The 10,000-nt window shown below is 29.8% G+C and overlaps 4 non-coding genes across 4 annotated transcripts in view; all 4 read right to left on the reverse strand.

Moving 5' to 3' along the window:
- Positions 1 to 1,627, reverse strand: part of LOC145845480 (small subunit ribosomal RNA) — a 1,808-nt gene extending 181 nt beyond the window's left edge. Inside the window, exon 1 of the ribosomal RNA XR_014370366.1 lies at positions 1 to 1,627. This exon is cut by the window's left edge and continues 181 nt beyond it. This is a non-coding gene — a ribosomal RNA (small subunit ribosomal RNA).
- A 3,383-nt stretch (positions 1,628 to 5,010) lies between these two features.
- On the reverse strand, positions 5,011 to 5,129 carry LOC145845503 (5S ribosomal RNA). Its single transcript, XR_014370387.1, has one exon. It is a non-coding gene; the product is annotated as a 5S ribosomal RNA (ribosomal RNA).
- A 2,831-nt stretch (positions 5,130 to 7,960) lies between these two features.
- On the reverse strand, positions 7,961 to 8,079 carry LOC145845505 (5S ribosomal RNA). The gene has a single exon (XR_014370389.1). It is a non-coding gene; the product is annotated as a 5S ribosomal RNA (ribosomal RNA).
- A 1,791-nt stretch (positions 8,080 to 9,870) lies between these two features.
- LOC145845544 (U5 spliceosomal RNA) lies at positions 9,871 to 9,985 on the reverse strand. The gene has a single exon (XR_014370425.1). It is a non-coding gene; the product is annotated as a U5 spliceosomal RNA (small nuclear RNA).
- Between the last annotated feature and the right edge of the window lie 15 nt (positions 9,986 to 10,000).

Consider the following 10,000-nt stretch of genomic DNA (forward strand, 5'->3'; position numbering starts at 1 on the left):
CAGGGACGTAATCAACGCAAGCTAATGACTCGCGCTTACTGGGAATTCCTCGTTCAAGGGAAACAATTGCAAGTCCCTATCCCTAGCACGACCGGGGTTCAACGGATTACCCGGACCTTTCGGCCTAGGGAACACACGATGATCCGGTCAGTGTAGCGCGCGTGCGGCCCCGAACATCTAAGGGCATCACAGACCTGTTATTGCTCAATCTCGTGTGGCTAAACGCCACTAGTCCCTCTAAGAAGTTGTCTCCGACCCAATGGGTCGAGCAGCTATTTAGCAAGTAAGAGTCTCGTTCGTTATCGGAATTAACCAGACAAATCGCTCCACCAACTAAGAACGGCCATGCACCACCACCCACAGAATCAAGAAAGAGCTCTCAATCTGTCAATCCTCGCTGTGTCCGGGCCGGGTGAGATTTCCCGTGTTGAGTCAAATTAAGCCGCAGGCTCCACTCCTGGTGGTGCCCTTCCGTCAATTCCTTTAAGTTTCAGCTTTGCAACCATACTTCCCCCGGAACCCAAAGACTTTGGTTTCCCGGAAGCTGCCGGACAGTTCTTAAGTTCGACACTGCCCGATCGCTAGTCGGCATCGTTTAAGGTCAGAACTAGGACGGTATCTGATCGTCTTCGAACCTCTGACTTTCGCTCTTGATTAAAGAAAACATTCTTGGCAAATGCTTTCGCAGTCGTTCGTCTTGCGCCGATCCAAGAATTTCACCTCTAACGGCACAGTACGGATGCCCCCGTCCGTTCCTATTAATCATTACCTCGTGCTCCGAAAACCAACAAAATAGAACCGAGGTCCTATTCCATTATTCCATGCAACATTATACAAGCGTAAAGCCTGCTTTGAACACTCTAATTTTTTCAAGGTAAACTTGCCGGACCACCGCAACACTCAGTTAAGAGCACCGCGAAGGCACCGACCAACAAGAACAACGAGGCCAGTGCTAGCCTTTCGACCGACCAACCTCGCCGTCCCTATATCCAACTACGAGCTTTTCAACCGCAACAACTTAAATATACACTTTTGGAGCTGGAATTACCGCGGCTGCTGGCACCAGACTTGCCCTCCAATGGATACTCGTTAAAAAGTTTAAAGTGTACTCATTCCAATTGCAGGACCTCGTACGAGGTCTGCATTGTTATTTTTCGTCACTACCTCCCCGAGCCGGGAATGGGTAATTTGCGCGCCTGCTGCCTTCCTTGGATGTGGTAGCCGTTTCTCAGGCTCCCTCTCCGGAATCGAACCCTGATTCTCCGTCACCCGTTACAACCTCGGTAGGCCGATACCGTACCGACGATAGTTGATAGGGCAGTTGCTTTAATGAGATGTCGCCAGCACTAGGCCGTGCGATCCGCAAGCTTATCCAGAGTCACCATTGTAACGACCCGAAAGCCGGTTAGTTTTGGTCTGATAAATGCGCGCCTCACGTCAGTTCGGCGCTTTACGCATGTATTAGCTCTAGAATTGCCACAGTTATCCATGTAAAAGCGTACAATCAAATGAACCATAACTGATTTAATGAGCCATTCGCAGTTTCACTGTACGTGAGCTCGTACTTACACTTGCATGGCTTAATCTTTGAGACAAGCATATGACTACTGGCAGGATCAACCAGATAACTATCCGAGGGCGTTTAAACCCGTTGCTCGACTGAGCGTTTTTACTGTATAAATACAGACCTTTTCTATCACTCGGCTTAAAAGCCTTGCGAACGTTACTGAAAGTCGGCGCCGGCCTTTTGCTGTTTAAAGCGCCAGCCCGCGTCGACTGCAGCATGCAGCTATACAACTGACTGTTCTTTCTCCCGACCAACCGTTTGCCTTCTGCCGGTTAACTCGTCAGCAGCAACACGCCATCTGTCTGCTGCAGTTACCCGCCTCGAGCCGTGCCTGCCTGCGTCGGCTACTCGTCTCGACGACTTCGCAAAGCTATAAGCCTACCGCCGCTGGACGCTTGTAGTTTTTCATACGCTGCTCCGATGCGTTTACATAGCACGTTCGCCGCCGCTGCAATAGCCGCGCCTCGGGTGCTAAACAGTAATGCTTTAAGCCCGCTTTCTCGCCAAGTCGACCGAACGCACAAACACGTCTCTCTCACTAGTGTAAAGTAATGCATACGTGTATGATGCTCAAATGTTGCTGTTGAACTTTTTTGCCGATTTTTCCCGATTTTTTTTTAATTTCTTTGTTTCTTTTCAATTTTTTTAATATTTTAAGCTTATTTATGCTACGTTTAAATGTTTTAATACTTTTTTTATACTTTATTTAATATGTTTAAAAGAAATAAATAAAAAATAATATATATAAACTACTTTTTTTAATGTTTTAAATATGTTTGTTTATTATAAATAAGCTTTATTTGTATTATTTTTTATTTAAACTTACTTTTTAAATCTTTATATTTGTTTTATCGTTTTAAGCACATTGCGATAAATATAATAAACAAAAAATTGATTAAAAATAATAATAATAAAAAAAAAAAAAAAAAAATAACATAAGCTTATTTTATATGTTTCATTTTATTTTTATTTAAACTTACTTTTCAAACCTTAATACTCGTTTTATTTTTTTAAGCAGATCGCGATAAATATAATAAACAAACAATTAAATAAAAATAAATAAAAATGAAAAAAAAAAAAAAAACATAAGCTTATTTTATATGTTTCATTTTATTTTTATTTAAACTTACTTTTCAAACCTTAATACTCGTTTTATTTTTTTAAGCAGATCGCGATAGATATAATAAACAAACAATGAAATAAAAATAATAATAATAATAATAATAAATCATAAGCTTATTTTGTACGTTTCATTTTATTTTATTTAAAACTTACAATTTAAACTTTTGTATTTGTTCTATTCTTTTAAGCACATCGCGATAAATATAATAAGCAAACAATTAAATAAAAATAATAACAAATAAATAAAACAATACGGCTAAACTATAAAAAGAAAACTAAATAACTGATAAATACTTGTAAAACATTATTTGAAACATGTATTTTGAAACACAACACGATTGATTTATATTTGATAATATATTTTTAATTTGTGTAGTTCATTTAAAGTAGTCTCCCTTTTTGCTTCTGGTTTTATTAGAGTTATATATAACAATAAATGATGTAGTTTATTTAAAGTAGTCTCCCTTTTTGCTTCTGGTTTTACTTGAGTTACATAACGTTAAATAAACATACTTAATAAACGTAACCATCAATACTGTCATTTTAATAAAACTAAGTACAAATACATTGAATTAACATAGAACTTTAAAAAGCCTTTGCTAGTATCTGTTGGTAACAGTAAATAACCTATTATGACTCACAATACAAGAGTGCGAAATTTATTTTTCATTTGATTTTTCAGGTATTTATTTATTTGTGGAAATAAACTTTTTTATTACATTAGAAACTAATTGAATTTTTCCTATAACTATACCTATTATTATATTTAGTATGCTTAAAAGTAATAAAATGACACGTCGCGATTATATAATAAACAAACAATCAAACAAACAAAGAAATAAAATAAAAAACTATTTTTTTAAACTTATATTTCAACTATATGTCTTATTTTATTTTCATTTAAACTTACTTTAAACCTCTGTATTTGTTATATATATTTAAACACAATACGATTAAACTATAAGACAAACAACAACATAAAATAATCACATTAATAAATACACTAAGCAAATAGCTAGAATAAATATAAATAGTTCAATATATACAATATATTTCTTCCATTTTTAAGTTACTTGTTAAACATATTTATTTAAACATGTTTCTTTAGAATATAAAACTAACAGTTCTACAAATAAAGAAATTAAAAAGCCAATACACATAACACTAACTTTTCATAAATTAGATATGCAAATATGAACAAAATAATAACTAAATTGTAAAGCTTTTGTAAACTGTAAACTTATAAACTTATAATAATAATTGCATATTCACTATTCACAATAGCTTTTTATTTAGTACACAACTGGTCTGTAAGTTGTGTAGTTTATTGAAAGTATAATCCCGTTTTGCTTCTGGTTTAAATAAAGTTATACAACACATACTAAAGTAAATTAAATAAAGTAATTCACTACTATCTATTAAATACATTAATTTAAATTAAAGTGAACTTTGAACTTATAATAATAATTGCATATTCACTATTCAGAATTGCTTTAAATTTAGTACACAACTGGTCTGTAAATTGTGTAGTTTATTGAAAGTATAATCCCGTTTTGCTTCTGGTTCAAATAAAGTTATACAACACTTACTAAAGTAAATTAAATAAAGTAATTCACTACTATCTATTAAATAAAACCAATTTAAAAAATACATTAATTTAAATTAAAGTGAACTTTGAACTTATAATAATAATTGCATATTCACTATTCAGAATTGCTTTAAATTTAGTACACAACTGGTCTGTAAATTGTGTTGGTTCTATTCAAGTACTCTCCTTGTTTGTTTTGTTTTAGTTGTATTTATTTTTAGATACTAGCACATTCAATACACATAATAAAGTAAACCAAATAAACTCTATTAATTTAAACTAAGTACAAATACATTAAGTTAATACAAAACTTTAAAAAGCTTTTGCTAGTATCTGTTGGTAACAGTAAATAACTTATTATGACTCACAATACAAAAGTGCAAAATTTATTTTCGTTTGATTTTTCAAGTAGCTACGCTTTTATTTGTTTATGGACAAAAAGACTTTAAAGTTTTAGTATAAATGACTAATTGTATTAATTTTAACTCAGAAAATTGTACTCTACAAGATGGTGCCATTATTTTTTCGATATCTCAACCTGGTCAAACCACTTTTTTAGCGCTCTAATTGGTTTAAACAGCAAATAACGTTATCTGATTGGCTTACGTTTTTATTTGCTAATAACTAGAATTTACTTTTCTTTTAAGCGTTAAAGAAATGTAAATAAACGAGTAATAAGTATAAATAGGTCAGAAAGAAAAATAGTACAAAAAAGATGAATTCAAAAGGCAAAAGCCTACGGCACGTGGTATTCCCAAGCGGTCACCCATCTAAGTACTAACCACGCCCGACACTGCTTAACTTCCCAGATCGGACGAGATGGGGTGTGCTCAGTGTGGTATGGTCGTAGGCGTTTGAAAGCGTTTACAAGCCTTTATAAACCCTTCGGTTTGTTTAAAAAACCTATTTGCACTTGATTTACAATCGATTTGATATTTTAAAATTAATCCTTATAAAATTTTAACCTGAATTAACCTTTTTTTTTCTTTTTTTTATCAACAGTTACTCCCAAACTGTACTAAAACTGTATTGTAACTGTACAAAAGTGTTTGTTTAAATAATTGCTATCTATAAATTACCTAAGACCAGGACAAGTAGAAGTAAAGTTTATTGAATTATTAAACTAAATAAATAAAATAAAATCGTAAAATAAAATAATACAATATGTTTACAATTTGTCATTGATCTATCCATTTATGTTATTGCATTACAAATACAAACATTGCATACATTCAAGAGTATTATTCATCAATCTTTTCAATATAATAAGTTTTAAATTTATATTTATATATATATTTATTTTTAAATAATTCCTGACATTTTAGACTACCTGAGATTTTTTTTTAATTAAATTAATTTTAGTAATTAAATACTTGACGTTCTAGTTTTTTTAATTTGATAACTCAACTATGTTTATTTTTTTTTTACTAATTTTAAAATTATTATTATACAATATATTTGTTATATTATATTTATTTTATTACTTAAACTTATTATATACATTTAATATATAATATTATTAAATAATTTTATTAACGAATTAAAAACAAAATATTATTATTTTATTATTATTATATTATTAACTTAGTGTTTTATTTTAAAGATATATTAAAAAACTAAACAGATATTACCCCTAAAAAATTTTGTTAATAATATATAAAAAGTACTCAAATTCAGATTCGGAAATATATATACTGTTTTTTTTCATCAATATTGCAGGTCTGCGTAGCCGGGGGCTGTAATCTAGCTGCCAGCAGGCCTGAAATGGTGGCCACTATTGTTCAATGTTCAACTTCAAATTCTTTGAGATTATACTGTACTATCTATCTATCTATCTAACAAATCTATCTAACAAATGTTGTTCAATCTAGGTTGTGGGTACTTGGGTCGAGTAATGCCTTTGACTTACAATCTGTTGTGGATTGTCAATATTCCTCTATCTATCAATAAACAAATCTATCTAATAAATGTTGTTCAATCTAGGTTGTGGGTACTTGGGTCGAGTAATGCCTTTGACTTACAATCTGTTGTTGATTGTCAACATTCCTCTATCTATCAATAATGATTATATTCAATATTAAATGTTGATTAATTCAGTTGTAAGAAAACCAGTGCGCTGGTTAGGTTGGGTAAGGCCTTCGACTTACAATCTTGGGGATTATCAACGTTCATCACAAGTACAGTAACGATCTCATTGAATTTCCAGTTGGAACATTGGATTGTAGTGGTGGCCTACTCTTTTTTGCCTAGTTTGACAAACTATTGTATATATATTGTATAACTTTATTTGTATTATTTTTTATTTAAATTACTACTTATTATTAAAGAATTAAATTTTCTCCATTGTTTTCTCCATCGCGAACATTAAAAAAAAAACTATGTATTTGAACTAATGCTTATTTTATATGTTTTGTTTTATTTTTATTCAAACTTACTTTAAACCTCTGTATTTTTTATACAATAAGATTAAACTATATAACAGAAAAATAATTAAATAATCAAACTATTGAATAAGCAGTTAATTAGTGTGTTTTTTTTAGGCTTCTTTCATTTTTAACTTACTTGTTAACCATATTTCTTTTATTAAAGTATAAAACTAACAGTTACTAAAATAAAATAATCATAAAGTCAATACACAAAACACTAACTTTTTATAGTTTAAATATGCAAACATGAATATAGTTATGAAGTAAAGTTATTCAAAGCTTATAATAATGAAGCTTTTGTATAATATTTCAATTACAGTGAACTTTAAGTAAGATAAGTTTTTTTTTTGTAATAACTACAAAATTGGTATTTTAGTTTATTATTAGTAACTAAATATTTATATTTATTATATTTAAAAAAAAACTTCTATACTAACTCTAATTTCAAAGCATATTAAAACATACAAATTTTACCAACTAAATATTTATTTTTATTTTTATTATTATAACTTTCAAACATAAGCTTGTATACCTTATATACCTATATACCTCATATAGTAGGCTTGACATAACATTATTTAATTCTTTTTGTTTGAAATAAACTCATTTAGTTATTAGTAAATTACAACATAAATGTTTATAACAATAAAACTAAGATTTAGCTTTTGAGTTAGTAAACTTTGATAGTTTTCTTTTAAAAGTTTAATAGTCCTTATTTAAGTTCAAACAAAATTGCTATATATTTAATACACATACAAAAGTAAACTAAGTAAACGTAACTCAATAGTCTCTTTTAAGTAAAAGTAATTACAAATACATTAAGTTAATACAAAACTTTAAAAAGCTTTTGCTAGTATCTGTTGGTAACAGTAAATAACTTATTATGACTCACAATACAAAAGTTCAAAATTTATTTTTGTTTGATTTTTCAAGTAGCCAGGCTTTTAGTTGTTTGTGGACAAAAAGACTTTTAAGTTTTAGTATAAAAGACTAATTGTATTAATTTTAACTCAGAAAATTGTACTCTACAAGATGGTGCCATTATTTTTTCGATATCTCAAACTGGTCAAACCACTTTTTTAGCGCTTTAATTGGTTTAAACAGCAAATAACGTTATCTGATTGGCTAAGGTTTTTGTTTTCTAATAACTAGAATTTTCTTTTCTTTTAAGCGTTAAAGAAATGTAAATAAACGAGTAATAAGTATAAATAGGTCAGAAAGAAAAATAAAACAAAAAAGATGAATTCAAAAAGTAAAAGCCTACGGCACGTGGTATTCCCAAGCGGTCACCCATCTAAGTACTAACCACGCCCGACACTGCTTAACTTCCCAGATCGGACGAGATGGGGTGTGCTCAGTGTGGTATGGTCGTAGGCGTTTGAAAGCGTTTACAAGCCTTTATAAACCCTTCGGTTTGTTTAAAAAACCTATTTGCACTTAATTTACAATCGATTTGATATTTTAAAATTATTCCTTATAAAATTTTAACTTGATGTAAGTATTTTTTTATTAAAACCTTTTTTTTTTGGTGTTTTAATTACAATTACTCCCTGCAACTTTATTAAAAACTTTGTTTAAAAGATTGTTAACTATATTCTATATTTAATACTATGATAATTAGAAGTAAAGTTTATTAAGTGATTAAACTAAATAAAAAATATTGTTAAAATAAACATTTCGGTAACATGTTGTGTTTAGTTTGTTTTACTATTTCTCATTGTTCTATTTATAGATGGACTTATATATACAAGAATATTTATAGTTAGTTATAGTTTTCTAAAGAATATCTCATACTACATCAGATTTTACGAATAAATAATTTATAACTTATAATTATATAACTTATAATTATAGATTATATAATAAATATAACTTAATTTAAGGTAATAAAATATTTGACGTTTAATTTAATAACTCAACTATGTTTATGTTATAAAATGATAGTATATAATACACATACATTATAATAATATGTATAACTAGTTGTTTACTTTAAAATGAATAATTAAGTGGAAGAATTAAAAGAACTCACATTTTTGAAGAGAGCGTGGAAAACCAGAATAGTCTTTTAAAACTTTTATTAAATTATCGATAAATATAAAATACAATAGAATTAAACATATAAACGTAACTGTGGTTGCTTAGAAACTAAACAAGAAATTTTTTAATAAAATATAAAATAATTATTATATAGAAGTAAAATAAAAATAAAATAAAAGTAATATAAATTATATCTTTTAACTAAATAACAATCACGAGCAATATTAGCGCAATGTCAGAGTATGAATTTATAATAAAGGAATTGCTTCCTTGGTGTTGATACTTACCTTATTCAAATAGAATACATTTTCAGCGATCAGGCTTGTATTTATTTTAGCGCGCGTAACACAACGTTTGTGGGTTTCGGCACACTTTTGTCGATAGTGGGCGCCCCGCCTCTTAAGTACAGAAATTTCGGGAATTTTCGATTTTTGGAATTCTGACTCGACAGATCGTTTTTATTTGGTCCAGAGACCCCGTAAAAAATTTTTCAGCCCATTTGAAGCATGATGAAAAAATGTTATTTCGACCCCCTTTTTTTAGGGGTTACGGGGACATCGACCCATTTTTTGGGAATAAAAAACTCCTAGAAAAGGACCACTTTTCTTCTTTTTTCGAATTTCGACTTTTTATTTTTTTGGAAAATTTTTCTATTTTCTTTGTTTGTTCTATTATAAGGTCAAAAATATTTTTTTGAGCTTTGCAACGCATAAGGACTAACGTAAGGTAAGTTTTAAAAGATTTTTTTTTCGATAATTTTTTCTATATTTTTTGTTTGGTCCATTACAAAGTCGAAAATATTTTTTTACGGCTTCTAAACGCGTGTAGATTAACCGTAGGTAGGTTATTTCGAAATTTAAATTTTTCAATATTATTAATATTTCTGTAAATTGTTCGATTATGAGGTTTTTATGGCTCTTTCAGCACCCAATAAGTACATTAAAAAATAAAACATGAAATGAAAACATCAACTAAAATGAAAATAACATATTCTGTGAAAAAACCTACGAAAATTCTTTATGAAATTTTCTTTGTCACATAATTGGAAGCTAAGAAAAACCGGAAAATAATTCTTCTTGAGCCATTTTTTTGTATGATAAATAGTATGCAAGCTGCCGATGTCAGAAGACTGTCGACAGCCGAAAAAAAGTCTGTTAAGACTCATTGAAATTGCTCCTGTCCACGGAAATCTTTAGTAAAAGGCGAAAGATTCATTCGTGTACTGAACTGAAGCCAGAGTGATTAGCAACGGTTGCC

This window comes from Thalia democratica, unplaced genomic scaffold (genome assembly GCF_965202585.1).
Source record: "Thalia democratica unplaced genomic scaffold, ktThaDemo2.hap1.1 HAP1_SCAFFOLD_69, whole genome shotgun sequence".
Classification (NCBI taxonomy): domain Eukaryota; kingdom Metazoa; phylum Chordata; class Thaliacea; order Salpida; family Salpidae; genus Thalia; species Thalia democratica.